The sequence below is a fragment of the Danio rerio genome, chromosome 7 (assembly GCF_052040795.2).
Source record: "Danio rerio strain M-AB ecotype USA chromosome 7, GRCz13ab, whole genome shotgun sequence".
In the NCBI taxonomy this organism is placed as follows: domain Eukaryota; kingdom Metazoa; phylum Chordata; class Actinopteri; order Cypriniformes; family Danionidae; genus Danio; species Danio rerio.
Genome location: NC_141027.1, coordinates 76,167,501 through 76,185,738, shown reverse-complemented (window position 1 = coordinate 76,185,738; position 18,238 = coordinate 76,167,501). Strand labels below are relative to the sequence as shown.

Sequence of the window (18,238 nt, the reverse complement as noted above, 5' to 3'; positions counted from 1 at the left end):
CATTTCAAGGTCAATATTATTAGCCCATTTAAGCTATATATTTTTTAAATAGTCTACAGAACAAACCATCGTTATACAATAACTTGCCTAATTACCCAAACCTGCCTAGTTAACCTAATAAACCTAGTTAAGCCTTTAAATGTCACTTTAAGCTGTATAAAAGTGTCTGTAACACTTTATAATAACTACACACTATGAATCATTTATTAAGCATTAGCAAATAGTGAATTCATTATCTATTAAGCATTAACTCTGCATTAATAAACGTTAATAAACAGTTTAAACATGTTCTCCCTGCGTTGGCGTGGGTTTCCTCCGGGTGCTCCGGTTTCCCTCACAGTCCAAAGACATGGGGTACAGGTGAATTGGGTAGGTTAATTGTCCGTAGTGTATGAGAGTTTATGGATTTTTGGAAGGGCATCCGCTGCATAAAATATATGCAGGATAAGTTGGCGGTTCATTCCGCTGTGGCAACCCCAGATTAATAAAGGGACTAAACCAAAAAGAAAATGAAAATGAATATATATATATATATATATATATATATATATATATATATATATATATATATATATATATATATATATATATTGCAATGACAACAGGCAATTTCAGTGTAATTATTACTTTAGATTTGACAATTTTAAAGAAGTATAACAATGACATAGTAAAAGAAAGAGAGAGAAGGAATGCATCAATAAAAAGGGGGCCAAAGGAGCGAGGGCACATGAAAAAAAAAATAAAAATAAATGCTGAATATTAAATAAAGCACATTTTAGGCGTTTTAACCACTTTCTTGATACGATACTCTGAAATTCACGTATTGCAAATAGAGGTAAAGTTGGTTTTATATTTGGATATTCAGACATTCTCCTTAATGATATCATTTCAGAAAAGTATTCTTTGAAAATTGTAAATAGGAAAATCAAAGTACAACATTGTTCACAGTCAATTAGACAGTGGTACTGTTGTTTTCAAGTCATACTTGCATGCTAATTCCGATCGAATATTCAAAGTAACATGGTAAACAATACAGAGACTGCTAAATGAACAAATGTGCGAATATAAAACCAACTTTACCTCTATGTATTGCACTATTACATTGAGTACTGAAGATTGCAACTGCATAAAAAGCCCACTTTCTGAATATTTCTAAAACTTGTTCATGCTTTTATCAGCAGCAGGGTTTATTACTGTAATGGACTCCTCACTGGTCTTCCTAAAAAGACAGTCAGACAGTTGCTGCTCATCCAGAACGCTGCAGCCAGAATTCTAACCGGAACCAGAAAATCAGAGCACATCACACCAGTACTCAGGTCTTTACACTGGCTGCCAGTTACATTCAGAATAGATTTTAAAGTATTATTACTGGTCTATAAATCATTAAATGGCCTAGGACCTAAATACATCACAGATATGCTCACTCAATACAAACCTAACAGATCACTCAGATCTTTAGGATCATATAAACTAGAAGTTCCAAGAGTTCAGTCATAGCAGGGCGAATCGGCTTTTAGCCACTACGCCCCTCGCTGCTGGAATCAGCTTCCAGAAATGATCAGATGTGCTCCAACATTAGGCACATTCAAATCAAGACTGAAAACACATCTGTTTAGCTGTGCCTTTACTGAATGAGCACTGTGCTGCGTCCGATAGATTGCACTATCATGTTTTTCTCTTCTTCTTCATTCTTTCATATCACATTTTACCTGTTTTTATGTTTTGTTTTTATGCATTTTTATTATTTGTTTTTATTTTTATTTTACTTGTTTCTTTTATTCTTGTTTATGTAAAGCACTTTGAATTGCCATTGTGTATGAAATGTGCTATATAAATAAACTTGCCTTGCCTTGCCTTAAAACAGTAGATTATCCTATCTGTTTATATGCATTGCATTCTTTCATGCTACAATCTTAAAGTGATGTTCATCAGACCCAATAAGCTACCCAGCAAGACAATACCCTATTATTTTTCGTTGTTTCGTCCAGTTTGCATCAGACACTCGTACTTATCTCAGCTGAAGCGCTGCCCCAGCTTTTTCATTTGTTATTTACTTCTTTCTAAAATGCTGCACAGTTATAGCTCGCTCATGTTTGAAACACAGCCACCGAAGTGAGTAACCGCGCCGTGTCTGAGGAGCCAGCAGAGGAAAGTGTGAGAAAGCAAAAGAAACCCCTCCCTCCTCAGTGCTGCACTGGGACACACAGACTGCAGTGCACACTGTGTAGTGTTGATCAGAGGCGGAGTTTCACCTCAGCACCGAAACCAGCAGAAAAAAAATTCAGGTGTCCGCAGTTCAGTCACTCAGTCAGTAACTCATACCAGTAACGCACACGGGACTACTGCGGGGACCAGAACACGGGATTTTAACTCCGTAAGAGCAAGTGAAAACAATATTAAGCCATAAGGACGAACGCGTTTTATTGTGAACGGCGGTGTGTTTGTATTGAACATCTTTTCCCCCGGTGTGTTTTCGTTTGTCGCTTCCGCTTTTTTTCCTCGTCCAGCAGCAGGAGTCAAGTGGGAATTTCGGATTCTCTGGAAACTGCTTCACTTGGACACTGAGAGGAATATCAAGTCACTTATTGTTCGTGTGGTGAGTACATGTGTGTCCTGTCATGTTTGTACGTTTTTGTTTTGGTCAAACTTTTCTTCGCCATGTTTCAGTCGTCAGTGCGCATGTGACGGAAATGCACCTGAATCAGGTAACTGTTATTAGACGCACCTCGGCGTTTGCGTTAAGATCAGATAGTTTAGCTTTATTTGACAAACCTCCAAACATTCTCCTTTATAAGAATTTAAGAGCTTGCAATGTAAATTGGTGTGTGTTAATAATGGCTACTAACATTAATGGTTTCAATACCATGTCACTACTGCTGGGTCAACTTTTCAGTTTTAATGTTTAGGCTAAACACAACATAGAGGTAAAGTTGGTTTTATATTAGGATATTCTGACATTCTCCTTAATTTCATTTCAGAAAAGTTTTCTTTGAAAAATGTTAATAGAAAATCGTATTAGCAGAAAATGACTATCAAAGTACAACATTGTTTACAGTCAATTAGATAGTGGTACTGTTGTTTTCAAGTCATACTTGCATGCTAATTCCGATCGAATATTCAAACTAACACGGTAAACAATACAGAGACTGCTAAATGAACAAATATGCGACTATAAAACCAACGTTACCTCTATAAACACAACAGATCAATACACAGGTTTGGGGTCAGTAGTTTTTTTATTGTTTTAAAATAAGCTTATCCTGCTGACCAAAGCTCCATTTATTTAATCAAAAATACAGCACACATTGTAAAACTGTGAAATGTTATTGCACTATAAAATAACTGTTCAAAAGTACTTTATAATTTAATTTTAATAATTTATTCCAGTGATTGAATGATGAATTATCAGCTTCATTACCCCAGTCTTCATAGTCACATTAACCTTCAGAAATAACTCTTTATATTATTTATTATAATAATAATTATTATTATTAATAATAATAATAATATCATCATCATGATCATTATTATTATTATTAATGGTAATAGTAGTAATTGCATTTGAAACTACATAAAATAAGAAAGCAGTTCTTTATTAGTTATTTTTTTAAATAAATATTTAACCATTGTTTTTCATTTAATAAATACCGCCTTGATGAACAGAATAATTTTCTTAAAAAAAAAAAAAAAACTGACCCCAAACTAGTAAACTGTTTTACAATAGAAAACGCGCTTCACAAACAAAAATGTATATAAACTATCTATACATCAAAAGTTTGGGGTCAAGGTTTTTTTTTAAATAAGCTTATTCTGCTGACCAAGACTCCATTTATTTAATCAAATATACAGCACACATTTTAAAATTGTGAAATGTTACTGCACTAAAAAATAACTGTTTAAAAGTACGTTATATTTTAATTTGATAATTATTCCAGGGATTTAAGAGTCAAATAAACCTTCGCAAATCACTCTAATATTAATTATAATAATTATTATCATTATTATTATTATTATTTATATTAAAATAAAAAAGACTGGAGTAATAATTGCATTTGAAACTACATACAATAAGAAAGCAGTTATTTATTTTAATAAATGTTTAACCATTGCTTTGCATTTAATAAATATCAACTTGATGAAAATAATAATTTTCTTTAAAAAAAAAAACTGAAGCCAAACTTTTGACTTTTGTAAGTTTTAAGATACTAAAAACCTGAATTTGTTCGGCAACGGCAAGGCATGTTTATTTGTATAGCACATTTCATACACAGTGGTAATTCAAAGAGCTCTACATAAAGAATAAAACAAACAAATAAAAGAAATAAAAACAAAGAATAAATATGATTAAAAACTGATTAAAATAGGTTTTAAAAGGAATTGAAAAGAAAAGAAAGACATACGTATAAATTTTTGGAAGTTATTTCTTTATTGTGTCTAATTTATTATGACATGTAATCGGTCATACTAATGTAATGCTTTATGCTTTTTTGCATGCAACTTACTAAATTTAGTGAGTTTCTTAAGTCAAGAAAGCAAATCTAAAATATTATTTAAAAAATACTGTTCTGCAGTTTTGCCATTAAAAATATTTTCTTATTTCTCTTAGAATATAGACACATTTCAGTGGGAAATTTACAGAAATGCTGATTAACTAGCTCATTAGATCTACATTGTTCAAATATTCCATATAAATTATTTAAGTAATAAAAATTTAAAATAATTAATAATGATGATAATAATAATAATAATAATTAATATTATTATTACTACTACTATTTGTCTTAAACACTTTTTCTTAAATACACTTTTTACCCAGATAAAAAAACAAACAAAAAAAAATTCAACTTTATATTTACTATATATTCGCTTAATTCACAAACAAGTCTTTTTATATATTTATATTTACACAATGGTAATTTAAAGTGCTTTACATAAACAACAATTAAAAACAAGTGTAAGAAATAAAAACAAAGAATAAAAATGATTAAAATGTCTTAAAACATGGTTTAAAGGAATGAAAAATAAAAGAATTACATAATTATATACAGATATTGAAGCTATGTCTTTTACTTTGTCTAGATTATGACATGTAGCATATTTAGTCACACACCACTGAAAATTGGTCATACTAACGTAAAGCTTTGGGCTTTTTTGCATGCACCTTACTGGATTTAGTGGGTTTCTTGAGTCAAGAAAACAACTGTATAATATTATTTAAAAAAACTTATTGATCTACAATTTTGCCATAAAAAATATTTTCTAATTTTTCTCAGAAAGAATATATGATGCAAAAGCCACTAAATGCCATCTAAATTTTACTCCGCCTCCCATGTTTATGGACAGTTATTTCACTTTAAAGGCAATGACAATCAAATATTTATCGTCTCACAAGTGAAACATCTGGTCATAAACACAAGATCCTGAAAAAATTGGTCATTTTAGAAGAAAATTTCAGACGGCACTTAGAGGCTTTTGCATCTGAACTCTTCATATAGATACATATTTCAGTGGAAACTTTACAGACGTGCTGATTTCATGTCTAATTACATCTACATTGTTGTTCAAATATTCCATATAAAATATTCTTGTTGGGCCCTTAAAGAGAAATTTATCAAACTTGTCCTTAAATAAATAAATAAAAAACAATTAGCTTAAACACTTGCTTAAATAAACTTTTAACCCAGATATGTAACTTTTAAAAAGAACTATTTAACTTATATTTACTATATATATTCACTTAATTCACACATTCTAATTGGAAAAATAAGTGATTGTGGTATAAATGTTTGATTAGTTCTTACATGAATTATTATTATTATTATTATTATTATTATTATTATTATTATTATTTATTTATTTATTTATTTATTTATTTATTTATTTTTCATTTTATTGCTGGGCCCTTGTAGATTCAAAATCAGTGAGTGATTATATTTTTCTCTGGAAGCATAAAAGTTGTAGTAAAGCTATTTCATCTAGGGATGCAAATGCTCTTCATTCGTTTCTTTGCCGTAGACATTATAGCTGATTAAATTGGCTCCACACACACCTGCCAAAGCACTCTTCTCATTAAAGTTTGCTGCCTGTGCGTTTCATTTCAACACCATGCGATTGCAGAAGTTTGACTCTTATGCACAAGAAGCTGGTTTATGTTATGGCTCATTCAGTCGGACAAGAAAAAAAAAACTGCATGTTAATTTTGGTTATTGGTTTTTGCTTGTATACATTACATCACTCTGAGTTTAAGAAAAGCACAATCACCAAAATGTATTATTATTATTAATATTTCCTTTCTCAATATTCTCTATCCATAATTATGCTACATTGGCTCATTCTGAAAACTTGGCCTTACATACATTTCTTAAGATCGTGAATTATGTAGCCAGAGGTACGTTTGGCTGCATTTCGTCTTTAAAACGAACGCTACAGGGTGGTATGATGCGGTATCTTTTCACGCTTTCTAGCTGACCGCTTACCTCTGTATTGCATGCCGACCACGATGACAGGGTTCAAGTCTAACGAAGAACAGTCCCGGAAACCCGGTAAGACAAAAACAAACGGCAAAAAATGAAATGAACAAGTAAAATAAATAACCATAGCTGTCAACATTAGGATGTGAAAATAAGGGATATACCCCTCCCCACACCCCCCAAAAAATCCCCAAATTACTAAATATGTTCACATGGAGCTGGTTCGTTGTAAATAAACAGTTAAATGGTCAATAACATGTTTTATTATTGTTATTATTTACAAAGGATAGAATAAATAGTATACATTAGAAAAAGCTGCAAATAAATTGGCAAACAGTTTAGCCTATTAAAATTAATAGCTATTATAAAGAAATTGACTCAAGTTATCAAATCTCATTATTCTTTTCTTTACTGTTTAACTTTAACATTGTTTAAAGAGCAGCGAATGAGTCTCTCATTTAGATTTTTCATTTGATTACATTAAATAAGAGGCGTCACTTTAAAATGCACAGATCTAACATTATAATGAAAGCCTTCGATTGCTTTTCTAAATGTTTATGCTCATTTAGGACAAAATTTGTTGTTTCAAAGAAAACTTTGAAGATCGACATCTTTAAATGTTGTTGTTGTTGTTGTTGTTGTTGTTATTATTAGTATATTATTCATTCATTCTTTAATTTTCTTGTCGGCTTAGTCCCTCTATTAATCCGTTGTCACCACAGCGGAATGAACCGCCAACTTATCCAGCAAGTTTTTACGCAGCGGATGCCCTTCCAGCCACAACCCATCTCTGGGAAACATCCACACACACACATTCACACACTACAGACAATTTAGCCTACCCAATTCACCTGTATCGCATTTGGGCTGTGGGGGGCTGTGGGGGAAACTGGAGCACCCGGAGGAAACCCATGCGAACGCAGGGAGAACATGCAAACTCCACACAGAAACACCAACTGAGCCGAGGCTCGAACCAGTGACCTTCTTGCTGTGAGGCAACAGCACTACCTACTGCGCCACTGCTTCGGCCATTATTATTATTATTATTATTATTATTATTATTATTGTCTATATGTTAGTTTAAACACGCACCCAAAACCCAGACTTGGCTCCTCTTCAATTCGCATGTACAGAATCCATTTGGGAAACAGCATCAGTTTATCACCATGGATCGTGCCCGACAATCACACACTGCTACGTGAACTGACTGTTTTGAGGATTGCATAGGAAGGGCAACGGCACCTGTAATAGAAATGAAGGGAATCCTGCCATTTTAATCATTATTTCAAAGTGTTTTCATGCCTAAACAAAACGAAAGCACAGAACAGATTCACATTTAAGAGCAAGGGCCGTCCCCTGGTGGTCGGCGGTATGGGTTGTGTATAGGGAGGATCGGCTTCTTAATGTTTATTGCCACTCTTCATATGAAGATTAGAAATACGGGAAAATACGTTTACAAGATGATAGCGAGATAGAACTGTAAAATACAGGAGAATCCCAGGAAAAAACGGGAGGGTTGACAGGTATGTAAATAACAGGGTGAGAATGTGGTAAAATATGAAAACGTGGTAAAAATCAGGCAGCCACTAGGGGTTTATTTTTCTGGATTGTTTTTGAAAAAAGTGTCGATTGGGTTTAGGGAAGGGCAGGGCTCGAAATTAAACTTTTCTTGGTAGCACCGGTGCTCCTAACTTGAAAAATTTAGTCGCACTCACCAAAAATGATGAGCACCGTTACTACACGTTTTATATTAACATATTCTGTTATATATTAACACACTAATCACAATTAACAAATAAACTAAAATTTGCATGCGCTCCCGGCCCTGCACACACTGCTCCATGTAAATGAGATGAACTGATTCAAGAATAATGAGTGTGCTGTTCTCACGGGTGCTGTCTGATACTGCACAGATGATATATGCTCAGGGCCGGAGCAAGCTGAACTGCCGCTGTAGGCAGAGAACGATCACACCGCCCTCAACCCCAATGTGAAAACAAAAGTGACCGGTTATAAAAATGAAGTGGTGTTGCAGACCTCTATTCTGCCGCCCTATGCACAGATATAACTGAGGACGCGCGGGTGCTGAGGGAGGGAGGTGTCGCGGACGCTGCCCTCTTTATTCTGCCGTCCTTTGCGCGGATATAACTGAGGATGCGCAGGTGCTGAGGGAGGGAGGGAGGTGTCGCGGACGCTGTCCTCTCTATTTTGCCGCCCTTTGCGCGGATATAACTGAGGACTCGCGGGTGTCACGGACCTCTATTCTGCCGCCCTATGTGCGGATTTAACTGAGGACACGCGGGTGCTGATGGAGGTGTCGCCAACGCCACCCTCTCTATTTTGTCGCCTATGCGCGAATATATCTGAGGACGTGGGTGGTGAGGAAGGTGTCGCGGACATAACTGAGGACGTGGGTACGCGGGCTGTAAGGGAGGTGTCATGGACGCCGCTCTCTCTATACTGCCGCCCTAGGCGGTCGCCTAGGTTGCCTCTATGGACGCGCCGGCCCTGTATATGCTCTTTAGCAATGGTGAACACTGTTTCAGCCGCACGACTGACAGCATCATGACTATTAAATGAAGGATTAAATAAAGTTAGAACATCTCGTGCTTAAAATATGTAGATTCAGGGTCAAACGCTGTTACCTGAAAACTCCATCCTACCGGCTTTATGCTGAATGGCTTTAGTCATTTTCAGAGTGGACTTTAGTCACTGGAAGACTTTTATCCACTCTTCGAAAAGTGTAAATGCTGGATTGACATTCAGCACATGATTACTAATCAGATGTGCCATTATTTGTGACTTTAGGTGGTTTCTAAAACTAAATCTATCAGTGTTGTTTTCATTCTCTCCGATCCAGACCTTTACATTTTCGCGGCTTAGGCTTCCTGTCATCGAAACTGACAGCTGATATTAACCAATCCATTCGCGTTCTGTTCTAGCGCAGTGGGCCAATAAGATGAGCTTAAAGGCAGGGCAAGCATTGCCGGCTTTGTTTACAGCAGCAAGTTGACATGTCTACTGTTTTAAACCATTCCTGACTGCTGTGTTTGTTGTTTTAGGTGCATAGTTGCTTAATGCTTGAATGCCTCCTAATTCTACGCATGTGCATGTGCTGTGAAAACCGGTCTCACGACATCGATTTTAAACACGCACAAATGCTCCCAAATATATTTTGAGGTCACATAGATAACATTTCGGGTGTAGGCAGGTCAATCGGTGCTTTTAAAAACACTATCAGTTGGGTTTAGGGAAGATCGATGGGGTGGGTCAGTAGATCGATTAGTCCAGGGGTGTCCAAACTTGGTCCTGGAGGGCCGGTGTCCTGCATTGTTTAGCTCCACCTTCCTTCAACACACCTGCCTGGAGCTTTCTAGTATACTCGGAAAGAGCTTGATTAGCTGGTACAGGTGTGTTTAATTGGGGTTGGAACTAGAATATGCCTCCAGGACAGAGTTTGGGCACCCCTGGATTAGTCAGTCAGTCTTTCGACAACAGCCTCTAGTGGATTTACAAAAGAACAGCAGGGGTGAATGGCACTTGCGAGAGAAATTTTGAGATCTCAAGCGGTCATACACAGTGGTCTCTAGCGGATTCATGAAAACAAAAACTGCAAAAAATAGACCTCCTTGGAACATATTTGGCGCTCTCCAGAAATGTACATAGAGGTACATTTTCAGAATGAGCCTGGATTGTACTTGTCATTATTTACATTTCAGATATTCTCATGTCAGGGTGACTCTTAAGTTTAAGTAGGGATGATTGCATATTGATTGACGACAAAGTTTAAAGCTAATGCATTTTTCTTTACCTTATACATGTGCTCTGTCTACATTTCTCCCACCACCATTGAATCATGATGGTATGCGGCAGAACCGGCTCTGTCTGTCCTGTCTCTGATCAGTTTTCTTGTTCAAACCATCCACAATTCACTCATTCACATGCGTCTTAAACACTGACTTCAGATCATTTTGCGGCTGTCAGTCAGTTTCCTGTTGAGAATTAATGGAATTGTCCAGGGAGGAGTTTCGTGGTAAAGCCAGTTAAGCAGATCGAGCTTGTGGAAACAAGGATGATTTCATATGTAGCATGTGCTTGTCTTTTGCATAGGCGCATTCAGTAAGCATAATTGTGCATGTGTCTGCTTGCATGGCCGCGGGCATGTTTGAAAGCGAGATAAACATATGACTGTTTTAGCACAGGCTTAACGATGATGTCACATTTATGAATCATAACTGGACGGACGACATTTACAAATGAACATTTTGTTTTAGGATGTGGGTTGACTCATTTTGAAAGGCAAACAGTGCAAACATTTATTTAATATAGATGCATGGATATTGAATGCTACGAGATATGAATTTTTTGTGCTGGCTTAATGATGATGTCACATTTATGAATCATAACTTGAAGGACATTTACAAATGGACATTGTGTTTTAGGATGTGGGTTGACTTATTTTGAAAGAGAAACCATTTAACGTAGAAACATTTTAGTAGATGCATGGATATTCAATACTATGAGATAAATGTATGACTCTGTGCAAGCTTAATGATGATGTCACATTTATAAATCATAACTTAAAGGATATTTACAAATGGGCATTGTGTTTTAGGATGTGGGTTGACTCATTTTGAAAGGAAAAACTATTTGAAATATTTTTTTGGCAGATGCATTGGCATTTAGCACTATGAGATAAGCATATGACTCTTTGAGCAAAGTTATTGATGTCACTTTTATGAATCCTAACTGGAAGGACATTTACAAATTAGAGGTGCATGATTCTGGCTAAAATGAGAATCGCGATTTTTTTTGCTTATAATAAAGATCACGATTTTCTCACAATTCTGTAGATGTAAAATAAAGGTATGGTAAAAACCAACATAGATAATAATATTATGTGTAGGTCTACTGGTTTCTATAAATAATTCTATTCTACTTATAATAATTCTGATGTTGAATTATTATGTTTGAGATATATGTTTGCAATCTGTCATATTAGACTATTTTAATCACTGGTAAAATCACTGGTTAACTTGTTTGCCTTTCAAAATGAGTCAACCTACATCCCAAAACACAATGTACATTTGTAATAGAGCTGCACAATTAATCGTTAAAATATTGCGATCTCGATTCGACCCCCTAGACCACAGGTGTCAAACTCAGTTCCAAAAGGGCCGCAGCTCTGCACAGTTTAGTTTCAACCCTAATTAAACACACCTGATCAAACTAATTGAGTCCTTCAGGCTTGTTTGAAACCTACAGGTAAGTGTGTTGGAGCAGGGTTGGAACTAAACTGTGCAGGGCTTCGGCCCTCCAGGAATTGAGGTTGACACCCCTGCCCTAGACGATCTTAATCCACCATTTCTACGATTCCGTCAATCATGTTCTTTTCATTGCTTTACACACGTTGCTCAGTGACATTGACACCTCCAAATGATGTTGAATGAGTCACATACTGTATTTATAAAGTATAATTCACCTTAAAAAGTCATTATTTTCTTGTTTTTACAATCGGGAAACCACACGTGACATGAGCTGCTGACCGTGAGCTGTTATCACAGAGAGGGCGGGCTCTACTTAATGATAGATGCGCGCGCATCTACTTTAGTGAACAGAACCTGCATATGTTGCGAGTAACAGGTAATACAGTTGTAAATAATATTCAGTTTGTGTCACAGAGTGATCGTTTGGGAGCCGCGCGCGAAGTATGAACAAGCACTTAGCAGTCAGAATGAAACCGAAAGTGTGCACTTCATTTAAATGATCAAATCACATTTTAGAGTTATGATTACGACAAGCGTTTGATATGTTTTTTCTTTCATAGCGAACACACAATTGTGCATGAAAATAAATGTTTACAATGTGAGTATAACTACTAGCCTATATATTGTTGAAAATAATCTGATAATGGCAAATGTCTGATTTTACCAGTGAATAAAATTGTCTAATATGGCAGATTGCAAACATATATCTCAAACATAATAATTCAACAACAGAATTATTATAAGTAGAATAGAATTATTTATAGAAACCAGTAGACCTACACACAATATTATTATCGATGTTGTGCCATGTTTGTTTTTACCATACCTTTATTTTACATCCACAGAATCGTGAGAAAATCGTGATCTTTATTTTAAGAAAAAAAATGGCGATTCTCATTTTAGCCAGAATCGTGCAGCTCTACTATATGATGCTCGAAACTAATATAACGTTCAGTCTTATGCTTGTCAGGATGCTCCTCAGACACTAACTGACAGGTGCTTATGGGTAAATGCAACTGAGCGCTGGCACTTTTTTTGCTGATCTCACTGAATCAAAATAGACCCCATTTTTTTCAGCAGAGCATCCATGCTGCTTGGTTTGTTATTGTTTACAAGGAATCCTCGGCTGAATATCTGGAAGTGTCTGACTAAGCACCGCACTAATAATGCATGAAGCCACTGACGCTGAATTAATGTTTTAAACCCTGCCGGAGGAAGCCATTTTTTTTCGGCTGAAAAATAAAAGGAAAGCGAGATGGTGGCCGCATTGTGGATTTGACATTTATTGGCAAGCTGTTAAGGAAAACGAGGAAACGTTAAGGAAGTGGAGTATGTTTCTGAGAGGATATTGTACTTCAGTCACTGATAAAAGTGAACGTCTGTGTAAATCTGTTTGTGTTTGTTCGAGAGTGGCTTCGTCACCTCTGTATGAATGTATTGTGTGTTTTAATGGCTGTGACCTGGACTCAAAGTGCTGACCGTGTGCTGGAACGCAACGCATGAGCGACAGGAAGCCCACGCAGGAAACATCCGCTGCATTGTTGCTTGAAGCCAGAACTGCCTTTTCCATTCCTTCGGGAGTTTCTGCCGCTCCCTCAATGTTGTTTCAGGGTTTCAGGAGCGTGTCATGTTTCTCCTGAGATGTGTGGCCGACTAAGGCCTTTTTTTGTGGCAGTTGTTTTCAGAAAAAGGATGTTTTTCTTCATTGAGTGACGACCTGTGTTTTAGCGCTCTCTTCTGTGGCGTGTTTCATTTTCCTCACAATGGCTGTTTGTCCGTTTTCAATATGACAGAGTTGTTAAGGCTTCTTGAATATATGGCATAGGGGATGCAACGATTAACTAATTTCACTATTAACCGTGCTTTAATTCGTCACGGTTAATTAATCATGAAGGCTTTTCAACACCGTGTTTCTACACGGAACACAACTGCTGCAACTTAACAAAGTAATGCTAACGGAGTGCTAGTTTGAAGTTCTGAGCTTGTACTGTACACCATGCACACTGGATTAACTATGGCTGAGGCTATTAACTAAGGGCCAGTCACATGTCGCATCTTTTGCACTCGCAAGTTCCTTGTTTCCAATGGAGGTGCGTGGCTTGCATATATGGAGTGAGGGACTCGTGCTTTCCAGATGCACCTACTAAGAATGCTGTGAGCGCCCTACACTGAGGAAAAAAATACAAAATGATATATACAAAATGAAAAATACCCAAAAATTTTGTTATATAGTTGATCAAAAGGTTCAGCAGCCTTTTAATGCATTTCTTCACTGTAAAAAGAAAATATGTTAGCTATTATGTTACTCAGATTTACATTAAACAAATATTACTTTTATATTTATTAATTTATTTATTGATTTTTAATTTAAATTATTTATTTAAATTTTATTTTAATTCATTTTAAAACTAATTTTTAATAAATTATTTAAAATTGATTTATTTATTTTTTTTAAATATATATTTTCATTTATTTTAAATTTATTTACATGTAATTAATTCATTTATTTTAATTTATGATTTTATATGAAGTTATTTAAATTTTGTTTATTTAAATTTAATTTTTTTTATTTATTTAAAACATAATTTTAAATTTATTTATTAATTTATTTAAAATTCATTTATTTTTTATTTATTTACATGTAATTAATTAATGTATTTAAATAAAATTTAAATAACTTCATATAAAATCATGAATTTATTTAAATTTTATTTGTTTTAATTTCTTTAAATTTTTTTTTTTATTTATTTCTTAATTTATTTAAAATTCATTTATTTAAAATTTTGGATGTAAATTTTTGTAAAGTCAATGTGTTGCTTTTTAAGGCAATTGATTTACTCGCTTTAAGTAACCAATCACTTTTTACAGTCTAGGGCAACTTTCTGCACAGGTTTGACTTGACCCAAATACTGCACTTGACTCTATTTAAGTGGAGTCAACTAAAAAGCTGCATTTTCAACATACTTGCAAGACTAAATTGACTCTAAAATCTGATTTATTATGCAGCACTAGCTCTTGTTCAGTCTTCCTCTAAGTTTCTAGCATCTGCACTGCTAAATAAGACTCCTGTTTTTTTTTAAAGCTCATCTGTTATTTATAGATGTAAAAATCATTGTTTTATTGCATTGCATAACTATCCATCTGTCATTTTCTGCAGCCGTTTCTCATACAAATGATGTTACGACTCCTCCCTCAGTTGGATATTTTTGTCATGCTTGCATTGCGATATTATGATCCAGTTCAATCAAACGCGTCGTTACGCTGCAGTATGGCAGTCAGCAGAGCAGATAGTTGTTGACGTGCATTAGTTTGTGTAATCTGTCAGATGTTTTGTCATTGCTTAAACACATAAATGTGGGATTCATTAGCATCCGTTTCCCAGCTTTTGACTTTTACAAAGAATGGAGATCGTCTAGAATAGCATGATGTTTCATTGCTGTACAGCATGTAACCGCAAAGTTACACAATTTCTTATTTAAGTCAAATCATCATGAGTTACGAGGACAAACGGAGTAGCAGTTGAAGAATGAGTCAAGGAATAAAAACAGCTTCTTAAACTTGTGAACTTTGCAGAGGGTAGTATTGAAGAAACCATCATCTTATTTTAAATGAACAATAATATTTATTCTGTGTATTATTCTACACTCATTGGCCACTTTATTAGGTACACCTTAATAGTTGTGGGTTGGACTCCTTTTGCCTTCAGAACTGCCTTAATCCTTCATGGCATAGATTCAACAAGGTACTGGAAATATTTCTTAGAGATTTTGCTCCATATTGACTTGATAGCATCACGCAGTTGCTGCAGATTTGTCGGCTGCACATCCATGATGCGAATCTCTCGTTCCACCACATCCCAAAAGTGCTCAATTGGATTGAGATCTGGTGGCTGTGGAGGCCATTTGAGTGCAGTGAACTCATTGTCATGTTCAAGAAACCAGTCTGAGATGATTTGCGCTTTATGACATGGTGCATTATTCTGCTGGAAAAGCCATCAGAAGATGAGTACACTGTGGTCATAAAGGGATGGACATGGTCAGCAACAATACTCAGGTAGGCTGTGATGTTGACACGATGCTTAACTGGTACTAATGGGTCCAAAGTGTGCCAAGAAAATATCCCCCACATCATTACACCACCACCACCAGCCTGAACTATTGGTACAAGGCAGGATGGATCCATGCTTTCATGTTGTTAATGTCAAATTCTGACCCGACCATCCGAATGTCGCAGCAGAAATGGAGACTCATCAGACCAGGCTACGTTTGTCCAATTTTCTATTGTCCAGTTTTAGTGAGCCTGTGCATTTGTGCCCACAGAACTGCTGCTCACTGGATATTTTCTCTCTATCGGACCATTCCAACCCATCTGGCACCAACAACCATGCCACGTTCAAAATCACTTAAATCCCCTTTCTTCCCCAAATGAAATGTGCGTTAACGAGCAGTTGGACAGGTGTACCTAATAAAGTGGCCGGTGAGTGTATGCGTATTAGCAGTGATGTAAAATGATCTCTTGATTAATTTACACCTGCAGGTGCTTCTTTATGCTGGAAATCTACAAACAAAAAGAATAGAGGGATCTTTATTATAAAGATATTAAACCATTTGTGATAAGACAATTCAAGTCTTGCATTTTGATCGTTACAGCTTCAATTATATAGTATAGATAACTTCATATAAAGTAATGAATAATATGCTAGTGGAAGAAAGAGCCATTTATTACTTCAACTTCAAGTATTTAATGTCCATGACAGACAAGCTGATATGGCAATAAACTAACAAATCAAATCGATCTTGCCATGAGGATAGTACTTAATATTTGACTAGATCTTCAAGATACTAGTCTACAGCAATTTAAAGGCTCAGCTAGGTTAATTAGGCAAGTCATTGTATAACTGTGGTTTGTTCTGTAGCCAATCAAAAAATATTGCTTAAAGGGTCCAATAATATTCACCTTAAAATGGTTAAAAAAAAATTTCAAACTGCCGAAATGGAACAAATAAGACTTTCTCCAGAAGAAAAAACATTATAGGAAATACTGTGAAAAATCCCTCGCTCTATTTGAAAAAGGCTAAATATTGCACAGTAAGGCAAATAATTTTGCTCTCAACTGTGTATTCAGAATTTATTTTTAGAAAAGGATATTTTACAATAAATGCCAATGATATCCAAATCTGTTTAGTTGCCAACATTCTTTAAAAAAAATGTTAATAATAATAATCATGTTAATAATCTTTAAAAATACATTTTGGAGAGTGAGCTGTCTCTCTAAATGTTTTTATTTTTTATTTTTTTAAATCATGACTGCAACTAATGATGTTCCTGTATATAATTTTAGCACAAAAATGTGACATTTTAAGTGAGTCATTAGGGTGAAAATTGTAAATTCGGAAGCTGATCAAAGGCGTAATGAGAACACGGGAAATGATGTCAGCTCAGAAATTTCCGCCTCGAAGGAGTGGGGGGTGAATAGTCACATAACTGAAACTAGACTGTCATCATTACTGTCTGTTCGGGTGATGTAATTACAAGCATAATACATTTTAAAATAGACATCTTTCTGACGAATGGGTAAAACGTGGATTGAAGGATTGAAGGATTGAATCACAATTAATGAGTATCATGAGGAAGCACTGAAATTCACATGTTCTAAATGGGCGAATGAGACAGCAAATGACATTTTGTTAATGTGATTGGTTATTAATATTAAACAGGACACATTCTGATATACTGGAGGAAAATGTATTTGATGCTTTAAAACCTATTTTCATCTTTAAACCATATTTTAGAATTGGATATGACAGTCTTTTCTGACACTTATGTTTGTGAAATTAAATGCTAATTTAACATAGTTTAAAGTTTTGCATTGAAAGCTTTTGTTTTAGAGGGCTTTTTGCACTAAAACATACTTTAAAGTGTGCCTTTTCCATTCTTTTATACTAAAATAAAAATATTAAATTATGTTTAATATACCAGTTTATATTATATAATTATCAGTTCAATATTTAACTCTTTCTTTAAAATACTTTTCCGAAAACCTAGAGTAAGACTCCTGGGTTTATTACAAGGCTTGAACCTTTGTGAGTATATGAAAAGGAAAATGTTATTGTAATTCAGGTGTGTCAAACTCAATTCCTGGAGGGCCGAAGCCCTGCACAGTTTAGTTCCAACCTTGCTCCAACACACTTACCTGTAGGTTTCAAACAAGCCTGAAGGACTCGATTAGTTTGATCAGGTGTGTTTAATTAGGGTTGGAACTAAACTGTGCAGAGCTGCGGCCCTTTTGGAACTGAGTTTGACACCTGTGTTGTAATTGATGTAAGGCAAGGCAAGTCTGTTTATATAGCTCATTTCATACACAGTTGCAATTCAAAATGCTTAATATAATCAGGAAGAAAAGAGACAAGTATAAGAAAATAAAAACCAATAAAGCCTATAGCGCAATAAATGCACTATATGAATACACATTACATTACATTACTATTAGACTGTGAAGAGA

General features: G+C 35.2%; 1 protein-coding gene across 3 annotated transcripts in view; it reads left to right on the top strand.

Moving 5' to 3' along the window:
• Window positions 1–2,302: 2,302 nt before the first annotated feature.
• usp53a (ubiquitin specific peptidase 53a) overlaps window positions 2,303–18,238 on the top strand; it is a 90,518-nt gene continuing 74,582 nt past the window's right edge. For 2 of the 3 annotated variants that reach the window (XM_087262247.1, XM_087262246.1), the window contains exons 1-2: window positions 2,303–2,374; window positions 2,508–2,596. The gene's annotated coding sequence lies outside the window, so the exon portion shown is untranslated. Of the gene's footprint in view, window positions 2,597–18,238 lie in introns of all 3 variants that reach the window. The other variant, XM_087262245.1, reaches the window with a different exon arrangement.